Raw genomic sequence first — 22682 nt, 5'->3', positions numbered from 1 at the left:
ACCTCCAGCTCTGCTGTGATGTCGGGCAGACCCCATGAGCTCAGTGATGCTCAGTCTCCTCGGCTGCAAAAGGAGGACCCTGACAATACCCCCTTCAGAGTGTTAGGACTTCCCTGGTGGCCCAGACGGTATAGTGTCTGCTTACAACGCGGGAGACCCCGGTTCGATCCCTGGGTCGGGAAGATCCTCTGGAGAAGGAAATGGCAACCCACTCCAGTACTCTTGCCTGGAAAATCCCATGGACGGAGGAGTGTGGTAGGCTACAGTCCATGGGGTCACAAAGAGTTGGACAGGACTGAGTGACTTCACTTTCACTTTTCAGAGTATTACCGTGCAGATAAAGGGAGACAATGATGATGGAGCCCTCAGCCATGCTGGGAAGAAAGCATCTCTCAATACACCTTGGCTATTAGAATTATTGTCAACATCCAGTTACCACTGTTAGGGCACATTTCTCTGTTTCATGCATTGATACAACGCATTGTCGCTGAGACAAAGTGAGTCATTGTCTCTGCATTCAAGACATTTACACGGTGGCAAAAGGGAGGAGTCAACAGCTACAAAGCAACGGGCTCTTGGTGGGATCACGACTGAAGTCCTTCAGGACGTGGAGCAGGGAGCAACGAACTCAGCCTGAGGCCCGGGACGGGAAGGGTACGCAGATCCCGGTGGAAAGGCGGTCCCTTGGGAAGGTGACCTGTGCAGGCAGCCTTGACGGTTCATCCCGCCCTGGTGTGAACTTGGCTGGCTCAACAAGTGCTCTGATTTAACGAAGGGATCCAGGCCCCCACAGCGGTCCTGTGGACTCAGTAGGAAAGAGCCTTCTGGAGCCTCATGACTTGCACTGTTTCCCTGCACAACTTTTACAAACATCACCTGTGTCGTTAACCTGTTTGTATCAAATCCTGGTTCCAACAGTTTCTTGTTTTGCGACCTTGGGCAAGTCGGTAGCCTCCCTTGTGCCTCTGCTTCTTCGTCTCAGGCTGATGAGGGAGAAGGTGTGAGTTGATACTGCAAAGCCCCTGAAAGGACCCCTGGCACAGAGTAAGAACGAAGTAACTGCCTGGTTTAGGTCACTACACGTGTCTGTGGTCTGCAGCTAATGTGTAGGACAGTGGTGACTGATGAGGCAGACATCAGTAGCGGTTCATCAAAATGACTTCCTCTTCTTCCTGGGCACACAGCTCATCTACACTTCCCACCGCTCTTGAAGCTACATGTGGCCATATGACTGAGTTCTCGTCTCTAGAATATGAGCTGAGGGGTGTCCTCCACCATCGTCTGTCCCTCTGGGGCCTGTGGATGGACACTTGAAGGTATGCGTCCTAAAAGCACTGCCTGGAGAAGGGCCATTTCAACAGACCTCTTCACCTGCACAATTCTGTTACCTAGAAAGGAGACATTTTTATTGTAGTTAAATTAATGTCCATTTGGCTAGCATCCCAGCTCGTCCTTACCAATACAGCTCACGAATACTGAGCTCAATGAAGGATCGATTTTGTAGTGAACTATTGGAGCGGTAGCTGTCTACTCAGCATATTTCCTCTCCCCATCTCCACCTTTCCGTGAAGATCCCCTCCTAGAGTGGGAAATGTATGTGATTTTGGTATGGTTTAAAACCTCTGCCACCCTCAGCAGGGCACACGGGACTCCCCATCCTTCCCACAGAACCACCGGACCCAAGGCAGGCTAATCAATCATCACCACCATGCCCACCGGAACGTCAGGAAAACAGGACCTCCTGGTGGTTGTGGGTGAGGATAGTCTAGGGAAGTAGTGGCCGCAGTGGTAACTGCTACATGGAGAGAGCTCATCAAAAAAAATGCCCACACGGAGAGTGCGCCAATATGGCAGAACGCTTCCTTACACTCTTTGAGCTCCCGCCTTTGTTATTGTCTGACTCGTGTTTCCCAGTCACCTTGATCAGTGAGCCTTTTTGGTTAAGCTAATTAGAAACTGTTTTTTTTTTCCCCCATTAAATAATAGTAATGACTGCAAGTTCCCAATTTACCAGCGTTACCCCTTCCCCTGGTTCCCTGGGTCCTCTGACTCTGCAGGTTCTCTCCAACCACCCCCACCCACATTGGCCTTGAAAATCCTCATGATAATCCTATCTTCACATTATATAAAACATTAAAATTCCTTAAATAATTAGTGATAGTAACAAGCATGACTTCCACTAAGGAAAGAAGAATATTAGTCACTTTCATGTGGTCTCAACTGATCATACTCATTCTTAGGGAGACTGTCTCTATGTTCTACAGAAACAAGATGCCATTAAAACAAACTCAATCGGACTGCCCACATTTTTTAAAAAAAAATTAAGTTTAGTTGGTTGACAATTTTCTGTTAGTTTCAGGTGTACAGAAAAGTGATTCAGTTTATATGTACATATATGCACACACAAAGACTATGTATGTGTCATTTTTTTTCAGTTCTTTTGCATTATAGGTTATTACAAGATGTATTTTTTTAATTGCACTGAACTTATATTAAAAATTTCGTAAAATAAGTGGTGAATTTGGAGGTTGGGATTGCAAATTTCCTGCATAATATGTTACCTTGTAACGGAATTTGACCAATAACACCTAAATATGTTTTTCATTTAAAGAAACATATTTGCAACCCCAGAGATTTGCAAAATGGGAAATAACAACATAAATTAATTGAATTTTTTACAGCTGGTTATCTTCCTGGCCTTCACTTCAGTTTTCAGTCAAGTGTATTATGCCCCCAATATTTGGTGGAATAATTCTATAAAATATAAAATCCAGTTTTTTGTCTCAAATAATATCGGGTAGTACAAGGTTTTGCCTTTGAATTTTATTTTGAAATTTTTACTTACACCAATTTCTTAGAAAAATAAATGGAGCGTTTTCAGAAGCTGCTAACTTTTCACTATCATTTTCTTTCATTCTGGTGAAAACTAGACAGGCCATTTGGCATCCAACTTTTCTTTCCTCATATTCCTTCCCAGGCTTTGAGTTCATTGGCTCAGGGAAATCACACTTAAGGGAAAAGACTTTTCCAGCTTTATGTCACTTCTTTATCTTCCATTCTTCCGTGCTTTGCACACCCAAGTCCCTTCCAAATCGAGTGCCAGTTCTAACTCTATATGGGGACTTTAGGGACGGAGTTTAAGGGAAAAAAAAAAAAATGCTGTTCATGTTGGGGGAGGGGAGAGTCTGGAGTTGTTTAATGTGTACAGAACTTCTGTTTGGGGTGATGAAAAGTTCCAGAAATAGACAGCGGTGGCGGTTACACAAGGCTGTGACTGTGGTCAATGCCATTGGATTGTACACATTAAAAAAAAAAAAAAGGTTACGATGGTAAGCTTCACGTATATTTTGCCACGCAGAAAAATCTTGTCCATACTTCTCGCCTCGTATATTTGCATACATCACTAAATAGAGAGGCATCGTTCCATGTATGGCAGCGACGACGAAGAATGAAGAAATCAAGTATGAAGTGTCCAGCAATTTCGTGGCTTAGAAAACTACAGGACAGAACAAAGCACACACCCTGCGCCAGCTGTCTTTGGAAACTGCTCTGTTTGCGCATGCGCAGAAAAAAGCCAAGCCTCGCCAGGGTATCGACATGAACAAGATGAATGACCCCCTGGAGACCAGAGGGTTTGTATTCGAGTTTCCATCACCTTTTCATCCTTTTGTCCCTCTTCTTGATTCACATGCAGATTAACCCAGACCAACTCCTCGCTAAAGACGCTTTTTCACTCTCGTTTGGAAGGTAGAAGGAGCATCTAAATATTTATGAGGCTTTTTTTCTCCCGGGTTTATGATGCGCTCTTGTTGGACGTTGAGGAATTACGTTAATGAATGCGTGCCTGCACACACCGACACAGAAACCAGGCAAAGGGGGAAAAAAACACACACACAGCGCTTTGTCGGCGCTCACCAAACAGTTCCCATGAAAAGGAAGAAAAGGGGTGGGGGCGGGAGGAAGAGAGATTTAAAATCTGTTGCCAGGAGAGAAATAGATTGTACAGCTCAACACAAAAGCAGGAACAAAGTTTCATCTTTGCTTTCAGGAGTTGCAAATGTAACTGTGGTGTCAAGTCGGTACAAATGTGAAATAAAACATGACTGAAAAATGAGGGCGGGCTGCCCAGCTATTCCCACTGATGAAGAAAATTAAGGACAACGTTTCCATATTGGAAATAAATCTTTTATTGGAAAACAAAGAACTGGCCAACATTTTCTTTTAGGCAGTGCTCTGTATATGTTCCTTCAGTACAGACTATTTGAGTATGAATGCATAAGAAGGTTGTCGGGGTTTATATTGCATTGACCATATAGAATGTCTTTTTTTTTTTTTTTTCCAGTGCCCAGTAGATAATGTTTTCATTAGACTAGCTAAATTCTACTTTAAAGTGAATTCACCCTAAATGTGTTTGCATGAAATTACATCTAGTTATGGCTTAGACTCTAAGTCATCTTTAATTATAGGGAATCCTTATGATATTTTAATAGAATAATGTATGGGCACACTGGAGCTGAAACGCAGATGTATTAATGGCCTTAATACCACACTGCCAGGAACAGTCATCTTTCCAACCTTTAATCATCTTCTGTTCTGTCCTCCTGTGAGCACAGAATGCCAGGGCAGAGGGTCAAAGCCCTGCTCGCACCAACTGCTGGCTCTGTAACCATCTTGAGTGTTTGCCTCAGGTGTTAGGTTTAAAAGTGTACTTTTTTTTTTCTTTTGTAAAAAACATTAGCCCTCATCTGGTATTTATTTGTAAGTCATAATATATAAAAAGAGTAAGGTCGTGTTTGTTATCTTTGAAACTTCTTGATGAATTTGAGACGTACGGACCTGGCTCTCATCAGTTATCTTCAGAGGGTGTAAAGAAGGCTGAGAAATCTTGTCTCGGGCCTTCACAGCCTCGCTGCAGCTCCAGGGGAGGGGACAGAGAGCCCAGTGTGAGTCTCCAACTTCCCTTTTCACACAGAGAAGACTCCCCTACACACGGGAGTGATAGTATCAGATTACAGTATCAGACAGTAACAGATGACTTGATTCTTAGTTATTGGAAGTCCGAATAATAATTGACCATGGTCTTTTTATGTAACTATTGTTATGATCTAAGCATTACATATGCTCAGCTTAGCTTACAACCAGGGTGTTTTTAAAATCAGTTCCATCATTGAAAATGAAGACAAAAACTGTTCAGAGAAATTGTTAACAATCTTTCATCTCATGCAAAGACAGGGAATTGTATCAGCTTAGCATTATTTCATAGTCACTTATTTCTTGTCTGAAGGCATAGGCACCTGACTATATCTAAGTTTAAAGGAACTGTATCTAGGTTTTAAAGAAACATTTAGTGAAAGTGTCACAGAAGTGTTTCAAATTGCCCCTGAGGGGAGGGGGGAATGCATTGCTTAGAAAGTATTTCAGAAGGGCATTTTGTATAAAACTCAGGAAAGCAGTGTGAATATTCAGGAAATGTTTCAAAATGATTGTTGCATGGCTTTGGTCAAAAAAATTAAACACAGAAATTTCATTAATTTATGCATAAATAGATACAGAATCATTACCCCTCTTGGTGGTATGTGGCTCAAGCCCAGTAAGGTCCATCCTTCAAGCTGCTGGAAGCTCTGAGGAGACCTGGCAAGGAGGCCTCATGTAATGAGCCACCCACAGTCACCACCCGGTTGAGACTCAGATTAGCATCTGAGTCACACCTTGACCAAAAACGAGCCGACTGTCTGTGCAACCACCACAGAAGGCCATGGTCTGCCTGCAGTCAGTTCAGGGTCTCCAAGTCAGAGCTCCCTTGACTAAAAATACACTCCTCACAAGTCTACTTTATTTCTTAAAATTCCTATCCGTTATCAGTTCAGTTCAGTGGCTCATTCCGGTCTGACTCTTTGCGACCCCATGGACTACAGCACACCAGGCCTCCCTGTCCATCACCAACTCCCGGAGCTTCTTCAAACTCATATCCATTGAGTCAGTGATGCCATCCAGCCATCTCATCCTCTGTCGTCCCCTTCTCCTCCTGCCTTCAGTCTTTCCAAGCATCAGGGGCTTTTCCAATCAGTCAGTTCCTCCCAGCAGGTGGCCAAAGTATTGGAGCTTCAGCTTCAACATCAGTCCTTCCAATGAATATTCAGGACTGATTTCCTTTAAGATTGACTGGTTTGATCTCCTTGCAGTCCAAGGGACCCTCCAGATTCTTCTCCAACACCACAGTTCAAAAGCATCAATTCTTTGGCGTTCAGCTTGCTTTATAGTCCAACTCTCACATCCATACATGACTACTGGAAAAACCATAGCCTTGACGAGACAGACCTTTGGTTGGCAAAGTAATGTCTCTGGTTTTTAATATACTGTCTAGGTTGGTCATAGCTTTTCTTCTAAGGAGGAATCTTCTTTGAATTTCATGGCTGCAGTCACCATCTGCTGTGATTTTGGAGCCCAAAGAAATGAGGTCTGTCACTGTTTCCACTGTTTCCCCATCTATTTGCCATGAAGTGATGAGACTGGATACCATGATCTTAGTTTTCTGAATGTTGAGTTTTAAGCCAGCTTTTTCACTCTCCTCTTTCACTTTCATCAAGAGGCTCTTTAATTCTTCTTCACTTTCTGTCATAAGGGTGGTGTCATCTGCGTATCTGAGGTTATTGATATTTCTCCTGGCAATCTTGATTCCAGCTTGTGCTTCATCCAGCCCAGCATTTCTCATGATGTACTTTGCGTATAAGTTAAATAAGGAGGGTGACAATATACAGCCTTGATGTACTCCTTTCCCGATTTGGAACCAGTCTCTTGTTCCATGTCCAGTTCTAACTGTTGCTTCTTGACCTGCATACAGATTTCTCAGGAGGCAGGTCAGGTGGTCTGGTATTCCCATCTCTCGAAGAATTTTCCACAGTTTGTTGTGATCCACACAGTCAAAGGCTTTGGCATAGTCAATAAAGCAGAAGTAGATGGTTTTCTGGAAATCTCTTTCTTTCTTCTTCTTTTTTTTTTTTAATAGCCTATTGGTTATAGCCTTTAAAAAACATATATGTATCCTGGGAGAATGCCATCAGTTGTTAAGTAAGACCTGACTGAAATTATTGTATTGGATTCACCTCAGTGCAGAGGGGATAAAAAGCTGTATTTTAAAACACAGAATACACTAAGGGAGGAAATTCAGGCCCTTGCAACAGTATCCTGTAGAAGAATGCACAAGAATACACTAGAATGTTCTAAAACAGGGTTTCATGTGAAATGAAATACATTTTTTTTTGTATCTGGTGGTGGCAGAGAGACTAACACGTAAAGGAAACATCTAACAGCATAGAGGACGAGCGGAAGTAGATGGTTTTCTGGAACTCTCTTGCTTTTTTTTTTTAGCCGGTTGGTTATAACCTTTAAAAGACAAACCCTGTACAGTATGGAAGAGTGTCCAAGAAAAGGAAAAGTATTTTTTGCCCATAAAATTGAAAAATACGTCTTAATGATATAAGCCACTGTTAACAAAGCAAGGAAAAAGGCTTTCTCAAATGCTAACGATAATACTATTAATTGATAGAAGATTTCTATTATGTCTTTCAATAATAATAGATAATCAGTTCAGTTCAGTCGTGTCCGACTCTTTGCGACCCCATGAATCCCAGCACGCCAGGCCTCCCTGTCCATCACCAACTCCCGGAGTTCACTCAGACTCACGTCCATCGAGTCAGTGATGCCATCCAGTCATCTCATCCTCTGTCGTCCCCTTCTCCTCCTGCCCCCAATCCCTCCCAGCATCAGAGTCTTTTCCAATGAGTCAACTCTTCTCATGAGGTGGCCAAAGTACTGGAGTTTCAGCTTTAGCATCATCCTTCCAAAGAAATCCCAGGGCTGATCTCCTTCAGAATGGACTGGTTGGACCTCCTTGCAGTCCAAGGGACTCTCAAGAGTCTTCTCCAACACCACAGTTCAAATTCATCAATTCTTCAGCACTCAGCTTTCTTCACAGTCCAGCTCTCACATCCATACATGACTACTGGAAAAACCATAGCCTTGACTAGACAGACCTTTGTTGGCAAAGTAATGTCTCTGCTTTTGAATATGCTATCTAGGTTGGTCATAACTTTCCTTCCAAGGAGTAAGCGTCTTTGAATTTCATGGCTGCAGTCACCATCTGCAGTGATTTTGGAGCCCAAAAAAATAAAGTCTGACACTGTTTCCACTGTTTCCCCATCTATTTCCCATGAAGTGATGAGACCAGATATGGAATTTTGCTTGCCTTCGGGCCATAATTTCTGGGAATTTATTTTGTGTAAATAATCATACATGCGCAAAGATACAGCAATATTATCTCTAACGTGGAAGATTTAGAACAGGGGTCCCCAACCTCTGGGATCTAATGCTTGATGATCTGAGATGGAGCTGATGTAATAATAAAATAAATAAAATGCATAATAGATGTGATGCACTTGAATCATCTCAGAACCATCCTTCCTGCTCCAGTGCATGGAAAAATTGTCTTCCACAAAACCAGTCCCTGAGGACGAAAAGGTTGAGGACCGCTGATTTAGAAGAAAGAATTTTTATTTTGTTGTTATTTTATTCTTGCCGAGCTATATTTCTATGATAATTAGAAAATATTTATTAATTATGGAATAAGAAATCAGCAAAAAAATCTGATAAGAAAAATAGTTTGTCCCTGGTTAGGTAGCTTCTTTGGTGTCTATCAATTAAGGATCCCTTCCAAGAACGTCATGGAAACTACTCCAGGGTCACAGAAATGCTCGGGTCCAAGGATGGGTGGAAAACCTGTGTGCAAATCATCCTGAGACAAAACCTCTCCTGGCATCAGAGCAAAGCACGCAAAAGGTCAGAGAAGTGGTCATGTGTGGAGAAATATAGGCAAAATTTGAAGTTTTTGATTAATTCAAATATATATGCGTATATGTTTGGAAAACAGTTTATAATTTTTTATTTTTTTTTAAAAACACAACTAAATAACACATTAAATACAGGCAGCTCTTGGCATTTTATCCACGCAAAACCCTGGAGCCCGCCTCCTTCATCAAATGTCTGTTTCTCTCCAGTTGAGCTTCATTACCACGGAGTTTCATGCAAATAGACAAGCATTGCAGAACATCATCTTTTCTCAAACCAGAACTGATCTGAATCTGTATTAAAACAGCAGGAATAAATGAAAACATCTCTATGAAGTCTTAACTCAGAACTGAAATATTAGAAGCGATAGTCTTGCATCCAGTCTCACATTTCACCGGGTTTGTGGTTTTTGTTTCACAAATATTTGATCCTCGAAACCTTCACCCGACTCAAAGTTTAAAAACACGGCCTGTCTCAGAATGTTTACACACAGTTTGCACACATGATGTGAACTGGCAGCCCAGCCCACTGTTTTCATGGAAGCGCTGGGAGTGTCAGCTGCTACATATCATGATGTTTTTTTCAACCTAAAACTGTTACTGCCCTACACGGAGGCACACGCTTCACAGCTGAGCCTGAATCCAGACTGAATTCAAAGTGTTCTGGCTAAATGCCAAATTCAAAACTTCCCTGACCTGTCTCTTCCTCCACACTCTGACAGTGTGTACATGTACCAACTCGTCTGAAAATAGCTGGTTGCGTAAACGGGGGGAAACCGTCCAAAAAATATTTGCACAGTGAAATAATCATTTTATTTTGTCATATAGACAGACAACCAGTCAATTCAGTTAAAAAAAAAAAGGTAAACATTTTCTTTTTAACATTTGATGAGTTGACTTACTCGGTTGGGTGGTTTGTTTATACTGCTTAGTCATCTACATAGTTGCATCTTAGATCTGAATGTTCATAACCTAAGGAGGAATTTTGGTGGATTAATGTCTGAAGTTATGATCAAATTACCATATTCCAGATTTGAACATATGGTTAAATGCAGCTAATGTGCTGTGTGCTAAGTCACTTCAGTTGTGTCCAACTCTTTGTGACCCTATGGACCCTAGCCCCCCAGGCCCCTCTGTCCATGAGATACTGCAGGCAAGAATACTGGAGTGGGTGGCCATGCCCTCCTCCAGGGGATCTTCCTGACCCGGGATCACACCCCTCCTCTTACAGTGCCTGCACTGGCAGGCGGGTGTTGACCACCAGCGCCATATTGAGTAGTAAACGCTCCAGGTGAGACAGGCCCATAGTGTTTGTCACGTACAGGGGCTGACGGCACCCTGGGCTTCCGTGTTCCCTTCCCTGACCCCTGCAAGGACAGCGATCCTACCGCTGACTATTTTTTGTGTTAGATTTCCTGAAACAATAGAAAAAAATAGAACTTAAAAACCAGTGATGCCCTCGAGCCTTTTACTTGTCTCACCCCTGTGAGACAAGTGACGCAGAAAGATGTGAAAACCAAAGCAGTCAAGTTTGGAGCTTCCCTACCTTGGCTTCTTTGCCTTCCAGGATTGTTTACGTCTTTAGGAGTGGCTGTGATTTGGCCTCGTTACGGCCTGTCTTCTACCATTTTCATGTCCACCACCAGGTTTTCCAGTGAATAACTTAATGTCTGTTCTTGGGTCTTCTTGATTGTTAAACCAGTTGATATGTAGAGAATATGAGGAATAAGACTTATGTAATCCTCAACTTTAAGCAGAATTCACCTACAAAATCATTCAGTCTTCCTAAACTATGTGAATTGAATTTGTTTGCATAAATCTAATTCCACCAAAGTCTTCTAAACTGTGAACTAATTACATGATCTAATTTTGGAACTTTTCCAAAGTTAATCCCTGAATTAGTTATCTTTTGCATTTCTCTTATGTGTCATCTTGCTTTTTCACATTTCATTAGGTATCAAAACCGAAAGAGACACAGTAGAAGCTGTTTATATGCTATCAATTCTCAAGATAATGGAAAATATTTTATCACAGTTAGATCTGCAGAAGTTAGATGGTTTCTAAACTAATGTTTTGGCAGAAAATAAAAGTACAAATAATTATAAACAGCAATATTTTAAAATATTAAGATATTTTTTAATATTTTAAAAAATATTCTTAGAACAGTTATTTGGCTGAAGTCAGTTTTCATTTTTGATTGACTGGAACCTCGGTGTACATTCACATCTATGTGTGTCTCGATGAATGTGTGGACATGCAGTGAGGTGTGCTTGGAGAGACCACTGGATGTAAGATCAGAAGGCACGGGTCCAAGCCCTGTCCCATCACTTGCTGATTGTCCGACAGGAGAGAAATTGCCTGTTGTCTCTGAATCTCAGTTTTCTCACCTAAAATTAAGGCTAACAAGGCTTGTGTAACCTGGGCTTCCCAGGTGGCTCAGGGGTAAAGAATCTGCCTGCAATGCAGGAGACCCGGCTTCGATCCCTGGATCAGGAAGGTCCTCTGGAGAGGGGAATGGCTACCCACTCCAATATTCTTGCCTGGAGAATCCCATGGACAGAGGAGCCTGGTGGGCTACAGTCCATGGGGATCACAAAGAGTCAGACACAACTGAGCGACTAACATACTAATGCTTGTCCAAGTCCAACCCATTTCAAGGGCTTGTTATAGAAATCAAAGGAGATGGTGTGCGTGAAACTTTATTAATTATATATATAGGCTCCTAATAACATATACTGGGGAATGACATAATTACACCAACACCTCAGTGTAAGATTTGGGATAACGTCACTGAGTCTTGTTCCTTCAGATATGAGAGTGAATTATAACAAATGTGTGCTGTGTAACACTGCAGACAGATAGGTTAGTTATGACTCCTTTGGTTTTTTAAGAAACATAAACTCAACTGGAAATAGTTTAAGGATAAAAAAATTTTACTGACAGTCTCAATGGAATTATCTAGGCAAGAATACACAAGTGGGTTGCCATTTCCTCCTCCAGGGGATCTTCGTGCCCAGGGATTGAACACGCGTCTCCAGTGTCTCCTGCATTGAAGGTGGGTTTTTTGTTTTTTTTTTTTTTAACTTGCTGAGCCATCGGGGAAATCCCAGATGAAAAGAAGCAGTCGAGCCTCACAGACCCCTGGAGCCAGAATCAGAATGCTAACAAGACTTCCTCTCTTCTTTTCTCACTGAATACTGTCTTTCTTTCCTCAGACAGACTTCCTGCATGTGGTTGGACACACTGCTACGGGCAACTCCTGCGTCCCCTATCTCACAATTTTGCTCCGAGAAGAAAAGAAGAAGATAAAAAAGCCACTTGACTAAAATTGCCCACCTCCTCGCCCCCAGCCTGACGCCAGTTGGAAAGTCCCAGGGAAAGCCTCCCCTGGACTCAGGTGGGGTGAGGGGCCCCGGGTGCGGGCGCGCCCTCTGTCATCCAGTCCCCGCTGGAAGCAGCAGGCTGCAGTGAGAGAGAAGCAGTCTCCCCCAAGAAGAGAGGGGGGTCCCCAGAAATGAGGAGGGGTCAGAGGCAGTCAGAGCGATACATGCTCACACCGAAGCAAAGGGGGTCATTGTTCTTCCTGCTTCACTCCCTGGCGAGCGGGACCCTAGGCTAAGGGGGAAGCTCGTGGTCAAACCCACATGTGGCCGACATGGGGAACACAGTCCAGAACAGGTTGAAAGGCGCCTCCGAGTTGAAAGTGCTCAGCAATAAAAGGTAAACCAAGTTATTCTGGCGCCTGTAACCTAAACCATTCCAGTTTACAGTCTTAACGAAAGTACTACAGGACCAAGGATCAAAACCGGACAGCATTTTGTTAGGAAACGGCACTATTTCAGAGTTTTGTTTTGTTTTGTTTCCCCACAAAGTTTTATTCATCTGCTGTTAAATCATGCATATGATTTACTTGGGGCTATGACTGAAATTTTTTCAATTAGAAAAATGTAAATTACAGATACATTATTTACAACGCATATGTAGTCAACTGTGTTTTTGAGAATCACCTGAGAAAACAGCAGCAGGATAAAACCACACAAAGATAGGTTCTTTAACATCACGCTGGTTTAAATGATCCTTCTGTTCCTTTTGGGTCTATTGGTAGAGCTTGTCCGTTCCTGAGCGGGTTTTCTCTGGTGACTCTTGTCTGCCGTGGGAACTGTTCTGACTGGCAGTCGCCCGTTGCATGGGGTTTATTTCTGGCCCCGTGATGGGGAACTTCCATCCCATATTCAGTTACTTGGTGTGTCAGCTGGACCCAGCTTCTCTGTGTTGGTGCCGTGGGTACTGTCCACCTGGGCGGGACGTCTGTTTATTACCCACTGCCTGTCCTGGGCTGTGTCCACCATGTCCTTGAAGATTGGAGCAAACGTCACGCTCCAGGGTGGACCGCTGTTCCCTTGACCCTCTCTCTTTAGGCATCAGGATGATGTTGATGGCATGCATGCCTCGTCGTGTCCGACTCTTTGCAACCCCAATGACTGTAGCCCACCAGGCAGTCCATGGGATTCTCCAGGCAAGAATACTGGAGCAGGTTGCCATTTCCTCCTCCAGGGGATCTTCCCAACCCCGGGGAGTTGAACCCACATCGCTTACATCTCCCGCATTGGCAGGCAGGAGACTTTACCCCCTGGGAATCCCCTCTCTTTAGGCGTGTGGCCCTATTTTGGCTGAAGTGTGACTTGAGTTTATCTGTAGGCACTTCTCAGGCAGAGCTTTACGCATCTTCTCAAGTCACTGCGTGTGCAGGTTTTGTCTCCGCAAAGATGAGACTTGAGTGAGTGTCAGGTTCACAGAAGTGCAACCTGAACAACAACAAAAAAAAAAGCATTTTTTTGGCGTTATCATCCTCAAAGTAGGAATTCAGCGTGGCCGACTTCATCCCTCTGCTCCATCCCGACTGGGCCCCTCGCCTGCGCAGGAGCTGGGGGTGGGAAGTGCGCTGCTCTGCGTGGGCCTTTGTCCTTCTCAGCCGAGACTAGATGGAGCACCTCCTGCCCATGGTCGCAGTGGGAGAGCCAGAGGGCAGCGCTGAAAATAATATTCCAGGGTGAGGGCCAAGGTCACGGCCGGCGAGTGTGTCCAAACCATGTCATAAATTAAAGTAGGTGTTAGAAATCCGGGGCTGCATTAATGGAGCCAGAATGAGCAGTGCAGAGCCACAGAGCCACCAGGAGGAGAGGGAGGGAGGGAGGCAATGGGCCCCCCAGATGTGGTAAGTCAGGGTCTGCTTGCTCAGTTACTGAGGGGGGGGCGCTCCATGTGTCCCCAGGGACCCCCAAGTTAATTCTGGCCTCTGATGTGCAGCTCTTCACAGGTGAGCCGGAAATTCCCCTCTCCCATTGTTTTTCTAATCCCAAACGAGCCGTGACACACGCAGAGTCAATTTCAGGTTTATTCATGTTGTTGTTTAGTCATTAAGTCATGTCCTACTCTCTGCGACCCCGTGAACCGTAGCCCACCAGGCCCCTCTGTCCTTGGGGATTCTCCAGGCAAGCATACCCGGAATGGGTTGCGTTTCCTCCTCCAGGGGATCTTCTCGACCCAGGGATCGAACCCGCGTCTCCTGCTTCGGCAGGCAGGTTCTTTCCCATTGCACCAGCTGTTACCTTTATCCAAATAGGAATCAGCCCCCATCGTCGTGAAGCCCCCTCCAGAGTGCCTTTGTGCAGAGGCGAGCCGGCAGCAAGGAAGCCCACACTGTGCCTTATGGATGAGGCTGCGATTGCCCGCTCACTCATGCCCTCCATGCCCGTGCAGAGGGGAGGGGAGATGCTGCTTTGTGACAGTTTCCACGCTTTATCTCACCATCCATACGCTTCCTCTGCTTCCCTCCGCTTCCCGTGCGACGTTTCCATACATGCCCAACTGCCCCACGATCCTAAAGGAAGTAGAAGCACATTATGACGGTCTAAATCAGAGTCCAAGCAGCAGGGCCAGGCTTTCTGTTACACATTCAATCACATCCTAAAAACCAACCGCAGGCCTTAAAAAAAGAAAGCTTCTCAACCCCCAAGAATAACCTAATTGCTTCTACGTTGCATTGAGTTATAACTACATACCCTTCTCATGCAAAGGCAAATCTATGCTGCTCCCTGTTACTTAGACATTAAATTGCTTAGTGCCTTGGGGCCATGGGACAGTTAGGGAGTTTGGGAAGGTCATGTACATACTACTATATTTAAAATAGGTAAGCAACAAGGACCTATTGTACAGCACAGGGAACTCTGCTCAATGTTATGTGACAGCCTGGATGGGAGGGGAGTTTGGATACAAGGATATGGATGGCAGGGTCCCTTTGCAGTTCACCTGGAGCTATCGCAAATAAAATAACATCATAAATATAAAAGTTTAGAAAAAATAAAATTGCTTAATTTTTTCAGAAACATTTCTGACCAAACAAAACAAAACAAAAAAACCAACAATAGAGCCATCCAGAGGTTCGCAGGCATTAGCAATTCCGGTCGTTTGGTGATTGAATTATTCCTGGTCTGTTATTCTGCTTTGAAATGCTGATGCCTTCCCTTCTCTCTCTCTCTCTCTGCTGTTTCTCCCTCCTTTCCTCTCACTGCCAGAGGGGAAGGAAGGAGGGGGGAGCCCACCTCCCTCGCCGCCTGAACTGAGTAATTGGACGGAGACCCACTTGGCGGCAGGAAATGGAACAGATCCAGGTGACCCATGAATAATCCCGAGTCGACTGTAACTTTCATTCTCGGGGTTTCCTGATGGGAATATAACAAAGTTCTGGACTCTGGAGGACAAGAAAACAAGAAAAAGCCCTTTTTATTAAAAAAAAAAAAAAAAGACTTCTTTATTCACAACCTCACTGCCCATGGAGTGAAATTGATCACTTGTGTAAAACATTTCATTTTCTGGCAGGGAAGTTCAAACCTGGCTGAGGGTTATAGCCCTTTCTTTGTGTCCAGGGATTTCCATGTGCGATTTCTCATGATGTTAATTACCTTTCTATCAAAATTTGAGTGTGTCACAAAACATTCTCGAAAGCACAGGATTCTTTTCTATCCAGTGGCTGTAAGAGGAGTCACTCTGACACATGCCTTCTTTTAGATGATAACTGGCACTCTGTGGACAAAATAACCACGATGAGGGAAAAGCCACTCCCCTCCCAGGCTTGTCGCCTGGGGGAGAGATTCTGAGTGATGGAGAGGTAACAACACCACAGCACCCAATGCAGGGGAGGCCAACGGTCCCTTGGCCGCCGGCCACCCTGGCTTGCAGGGCTGTGGGGCCACCATCGCCATGGACACCCCAGCGCTCTCAGCGTGGTTCAAAGGCCGTGTGGTGTTGAATGGACACCCATCTCAAGGCCCAGAACTGAGGAAGCCACAGAAACCTGTAGGAAGAGTAATAGCAGCACTCCTTTGGGCGCGGGGCCTTGGGGTTGATCGTCTCTTGTGCTTATAAGAGGGTCTACACAAAGCTGGTTCTCAATGAAAATTTGTTACAGGAAGAGTACCTGTTGCCTGTCTCTAGGACAGCTCTGTGGCATAGAACTTTCTGTTGGGTAGAAATATTCTTTATCTGTATTGTCCTGGTGGCGACCACCTGTGGCTCCTGAGCCCTCGAAATGTGGCCAGTGTAGCTGAAGGGCTTCCCAGATGGTGCTAGCGGTAGAGAACTCGCTTACCAGTGCAGGAGACACGGGAGCCCCTTGTTCAATCCCTGGGTCGGGAAGATCCCAGGAGGAAAGATGTGGCAACCCACTCCAGTATTCTTGCCTGGAAAATCCCATGGATGGAGGAGCCTGGTGGGCTAAGTTGATGGTGTTGCAAAGAGTTGGACACACACGTTATGAAATTTTAGTACCACAGATGCACTGTTTACCTGACCACGTGCTCTATGCATATCTGTGCTTTTATGTAAACCCAGTGTAATTTCTTGCTTCCCAAGAACCAATTTTCATCACCTTGTAGGGGGAAGGGGTAATATCACCTTGGTTGAGAATGTTCTAGAATGGACTAACTCTTCTTGGCAACAAAGAGAGGTGAAGTCAAAAAGGCATGCACCGGCTTCAGTCAGGTTTTAGTTTTAGTCCTGGCTCTGCCTCTTGGACAAATTGCGTACTGAGTCGCTTCAGTCACGTCTGACCCTTTGCCACCCCACGGACTGTAACCTGTCTGGCTCCTCTGTCCATGGGATACTCTAAGCAAGAATACTGGAGTGGGCTGCCATTTCCTCCTCCAGGGGAACATCCCAACCCAGGGATCAAACCCGAATCTCCTGCATTGGCTGGGTGGGTTCCTTACCACTAGCACCACCTGGGAAGCTTCGTCTCTAAGCTTCTGTCTTGCTCATATGTAAAATGGGGATAAAACTATTTCATGAGGTGATGAGGATTCATTTCATTAAGAGCTTGTGGCACGCACTAGGTGCTCTCCAGATGTTGGCTGGTTTCATCACATTCATTCTGGCATTACAGCTGATTTTCCAACCTCTTATTTCTAGAGGTTGCTATTTTTGAGTCTCTTTTTTCCCCAATAGCCATTTAAAAATTAATATAGTTAATTTACAGCATTGTGTTAGCTTCAGGTGTATAGCCAAGTGATTCAGTTATACATATACGTGTGTGGGGGGTGTGAAGGTAAGTGCAAGTTGGTCGGTCGTGTCCGACTCTTTGGACCCCATGGACTATACAGTCCATGGAATTCTCCAGGCCAGAATACTAGAGTGGGTAGCCTTTCTCTTCTCCAGGGGATCTTCCCAACCCAGGGATCGAACCCAGGTCTCCCACATTGCAGGTGGATTATTTACCAGCTGAGCCAAGGGAAGCCCATGTGTGTGTGTATTATATATATATATATATATATAGTTTTCAGATTCTTTTCAACTATATGTTATTATAAGACATTAGATATAGCTCCCTATGCTATACAGTAGGTCCTTTTGTTCACCTATTTTATATACAGTAGTATATATATATATACGTTAGGGCTTCTCTGCTGGCTCAGATGGTAAAGAATCCACCTGCGATGCAGGAAACTCGGCTTTGATCCTTGGGTCAAGAAGGTACCCTGGAGAAGGAAATGACAGGCCACTTCAGTATTCTTGCCTGGAGAATTCCATGGGCAGAGGAGCCTGGCAGGCTACAGTCCATGAGGTCACAAAAGGTCAAACACGACTGAGCGACTAACACACACACACATTTATCCGTTAATTCCAGACTCCTAGTTTATCCATTTTGGATTCTTTAAAAGGGGGATTACAGTGTCTAGGAACAGCTCGTTCTTTGTTCTTTCAGGGTGAAGGTTCTTAAGAATTCACTGCTCAGACAGACATAGGGCGTCTTCTTCCTCCGGCTCAAGCCAAATCTTCCAAACACTTATTAAGGCCCTTCAGAGCTGATGAGACAAAGCACAGGCGGCATTTGCCTAATATAAAATATGCACAGTAACACTATCTTAATTAGATGTACATGTCTCTGAAGATATAAATAAATGCTTCCTTTTTGATATGTCTGATTTAATAGCCTAATAACAGGGGAATGTTGCTGAAATATAATTCAGGGGGTGAGGGAGAAATTAATAAACTCAAATATTTAAAGCTCAACAGCAATTAACAGCCCATTTAAAACGAATTTCCAATTTTAAATTGTATTTATCCTTATCCAACCAGGACTAAGCCCTGGGGTTCATCATTATTCATTTTCAGACCTAGCAGGGTGCAGCGCCCTTTGCTTGGGAGGCAGTTTCAGATTCCATTTTCCGGGGGCAGCCGACCATAAAGCCAGCCAGGGCAGGGAGGAAGGCAGAGGCCCACCTGAGTGGCCATGGGCACAGGCTTTCCCGCTTTCCCGTGCACTGCCTTAGCTTCTCTCGCTTCCTTGGGAATCGAATTCAATGTTCAGGCTGCGTGTTCAGCTGCACACGTTCGCACACATGCAAACCGGATGTGGTTTCTCTTAAGGGTCCCCAAGCCTCACGGATGGTCCCCCATGGCACCCCGCTGAGTCCTGACCTCCTTGGTGGCATATGGCAGAAACATGAAGGTGAATGTCCAGGCATGGACACCTAGGACTCACCCTAGAGGGACTGCTCCTGCCCGCACCTCCACGAGGGGAGAGTGTGGTGGGCTCAGGGCCCCCTGCATTGTCCCCACTGGGCCCTGCATCTGATGGGACCCAGGCAGGGCAGGAGGTGGGGTGGAGCTGAGGCAGGGTGTGCTGGTGGTGGTCTAGTCAGTCGTGTCCAACTCTCTGTGACGACATGGACTGTAGCCCACCAGGCTCCTCTGTCCATGGGATTCTCCAGGCAAGAATACTGGAGTGGGTTGCCATGTCCTTCTCCAGGGGATCTTCCCAACCCAGGGATCGAACCCGGGTCTCCTACACTGCAGGCAGACTCTTTACCCACTAAACTACAAGGGAAGATCTACAAGGGTATGCTGGCTCTTCCTAAACGATGCTCCACCCAGCTGGGGCTGCCGGAAGCACACAGGAGTGGATGGAGCCAAGTAAGTCAAGGTTGTTCCCTTAAGGATAAATTCAGTTCAGTTCAGTCACTCAGTCGTGTCTGACTCTTTGTAATCCCATGGACTGCAGCATGCCAGGCCTCCCTGTCCATCACCAACTCCCAGAGCTTACTCAAACTCATGTCTGTCGAGTCGGTAATGGTAGGAGTTGCTCTTGGGTTGCTCTGCTGTTTCCAACATTTGGGAATTGCCAGTGGGCTTCCCTGGTGGCTCAGCTGGTAATGAATCTGCCTCCAATGCGGGAGTCCTGGGTTTGATCCCTGGGTTGGGAAGATGCCCTGAAGAAGGGAAAGGCTACCCACTCCAGTATTCTGGCCTGCAGAATTCCATGGACTGTATAGTTAGTCCCTGGGATTGCAAAGAGTTGGACACGACTGAGCGACTTTCACTTTTTCTTTTCCAGTGAGGTCCACATCTCTCCTATATCACTGGGACTAGCTAATGTGTTTTATTGGTGGACAGATCTTGACCCACGTGTGTTTCAGCATAAAATAAGGAGGAGTTTCTTCTTTAGATAAACAGTGCCCAAGGGAGGGTCAGAAAGACCCTGATGCTGGGAAAAATTGAGGGCAGGAGGAGAAGACAGAGATGGAGAATGAAATGATGGGATAGCATCATGACTCAATGGACATGAGTTTGAGCAAACTCCAGGAGATGGTGAAGGACAGGGAAGCCTGGCATGCTGCAGTCCATGGGGTCGCAAAGAGTCGGACACAACTTAGCAACTGGACAACAACATCATGGGCCAGAAGAATAGCTAGGTCTTGCAAAGACCAAGAGCAAATGCTGATAAACCTTCAGATCCCAGGCAGTCACTTGATCACTTACAGTTTCCAGTTCTCTTCATTTCTCTGCCTATAAACCAGCTCTCCCTGCCCCAGGTCAGCCAGCGGTGACCCCCCAACTGAATAGCATCCATTCCAGCTTCTTGACTTGCCTCTCTTCAGTCCTTGTAAGCAGCAGAAAGTTGGCACCACTAGTGACGGTTTCAAATTCCAGGGAGAGAAGTTGAGTGGGAGAGACCCGTGGCTGGGACCAATGGGCAGAATCACGCGGTGTAAGCCTGGCTGCTGGGGACCCCGAGGGGGAGTGAGGGCTTCTCAGAGAAGGGGTCCACGGGTTTGTTGGACCTGACAAAGTAGCCCAAGAAGGACTGGCCCGCGATGCCCGCTCCTCTGCAGAAGGCGCAGCCCTTGCAACAAGGTGCGTCTCCTCGTCCGGACCCCTGGCACGCACAGAAGACTGCATGCGGCTGTCTGCCTTTCTTCCCGCGTGTCCTCCCACTGGGTTAATACATAATAATTTATCCTTAATCCTGGGTGTTCACTGGAAGGACCAGTCAGGGCTTCCAGGAGCACTTGGGGGCACCTCCTAGAATCAAAGAATTGATGCTTTTGAACTGTAGTGTTGGAGAAGACTCTTGAGTGTCCCTTGGACTGCAAAGACATCCATCCAGTCCATCCTAAAGGACATCAATACTGAATATTCATTGGAAGGACTGATGCTGAAGCTGAAGCTCCAATACTTTGGCCACCTGATGTGAAGAGCTAATTCATTGGAAAGGACGCTGATGCTGAGAAAGATTGAGGGTGGGAGGAGAAGGTAGGACAGAGGATGAGATGGTTGGGTGGCATCACCAACTCAATGGACATGAGTTTGAGCAAGCTCTAGGAGACAGTGAAGGACAGGAAGCCTGGTGTGCTGCAGTGCATGGTGTTGCAAAGAGCCGGACATGACTGAGTGACTGAACAAAAACAGTGTGGAATCTTCCCAGACCAGGGATTGAACCCGTGTCCCCTGGATTGGCAGGAGAATTTCGATCCACTCCATCACCGGGGTTTCCCTGTTCAATCATTCTTAGTGCCTGTTAATTTTCTTTTAATTACAGTTTCCCTTGTCACCTAGGGCCTAGGGCCTAGTTTATTTCCAGGGGAGGATTTTATGCTTGTCAGTTGGGCTTCTCAGGGGGGAAAGGCACCCCAGCTTCTCGAAGGGGATTTGAGCCCAAAGAATAAGACATTCCAAAGGATGGATAGGCCAGTCAGACCACAAGTCTCATTTGTCTCATCTTAACACTGAAGCCAGAGGCATGGCACTTCCTTCAAGGGGCCTGGGGGAGACGAGGAAGGTGATGCTGAGGCTGGCTGGGAGGGTCTGTGATGAGCAGGACCCACGGCTGTTCCAGGCAGGAGCTGGGTGATTTGCCATCTGCAGGGGTCCAGAGGTAAGCCAGTAGATTATAAGAAGCAGGTGGACTGGGGAATCCAGGAAAGGTGTGGTCAATGTTTCCTATTAGTTAAGCTTCAGGTTTTCTCCGAGCAACCTTAAGTGAGAAGCAGATATTTGACAGTTCCTGGGGTAGCTCAGAGAATTAACATTTGTGCATGCTCAGTCTCTCAGTCGTGTCCGACTCTTGGCGCCCTCATAGACTGTAGCTCGCCAGGGTCTTCTGTCCATGGAATTCTCCAGGCAAGAATAGTGGAGTGGGTTGCCATTTCCTCCTCCAGGGGATCTTCCCAACCCAGGGATCAACTCCATGTCTCCTGCATTGGCAGGCAGATTCTTTACCCCTGAGCCACCTGGGAAGGCCAGAGAATTAACACAGCAGCCCAACAACCCACTCCAGTTGCCCACACAGAGGCCATTGCGGGTGGTGTCATTGAACTGCAGTTTTCTGTCATTTGTCATTGCTGTTCCTGCTCCGGTGACATCCAGGCTTGCTCCACTGTCAAGTTTCAGGTTCCCCAAGGAGAATCTGCCTCCAGTGAAGTGTGAGAGCAACCAGCCACAGTGTGAGCATAAGCTGGGGTCTGGGACAGGTGGGCAGCAGGTGGCCAAAGTGTGCAGGGCTTGGGGGTTGGGTGGGGCCTGGGAGCAGGAGCAAAGAAGCCTTGGCGGTGTCCAGTATGGAGCAGCAGATCTCAAATCTCTTTGTCTCAAGACCTCTTCACACTCAAAAAAATTGTTGAGAATCCCAGAGAGACACAGGTGGGTTATAGTATCTAGCAACATTGACCTTGTTAGAAATTAAACCCCGGATGCTTTTCAGACACAAGGGCACAAGCATCTGGGCCATGAGAGTGAAGATGCTGCCATGCCTCAGGCAGCCTCTGGAAGCCTCAGCTGTCTGCTCCTGAGAGTAAGAAGGAAGAAGGTCATGACATGCTAGTTGTTGTTCAATCACCAACTCGTGTCCGACCCTTTGCGACCCCATGGACTGCAGCACGCCAGGCTTCCCTATCCATCACCATGTCCCAGAGTTTGCTCAAACTCATGTCCATTGAGTTGGTGATGCCATCCAACCATCTCATCCTCTGTTGTCCCCTTCTCCTCCTGCCTTCAGTCTTTCCC

Source organism: Bos mutus, chromosome 9 (assembly GCF_027580195.1).
Source record: "Bos mutus isolate GX-2022 chromosome 9, NWIPB_WYAK_1.1, whole genome shotgun sequence".
Classification (NCBI taxonomy): domain Eukaryota; kingdom Metazoa; phylum Chordata; class Mammalia; order Artiodactyla; family Bovidae; genus Bos; species Bos mutus.
This window is presented reverse-complemented; position numbering follows the sequence as displayed.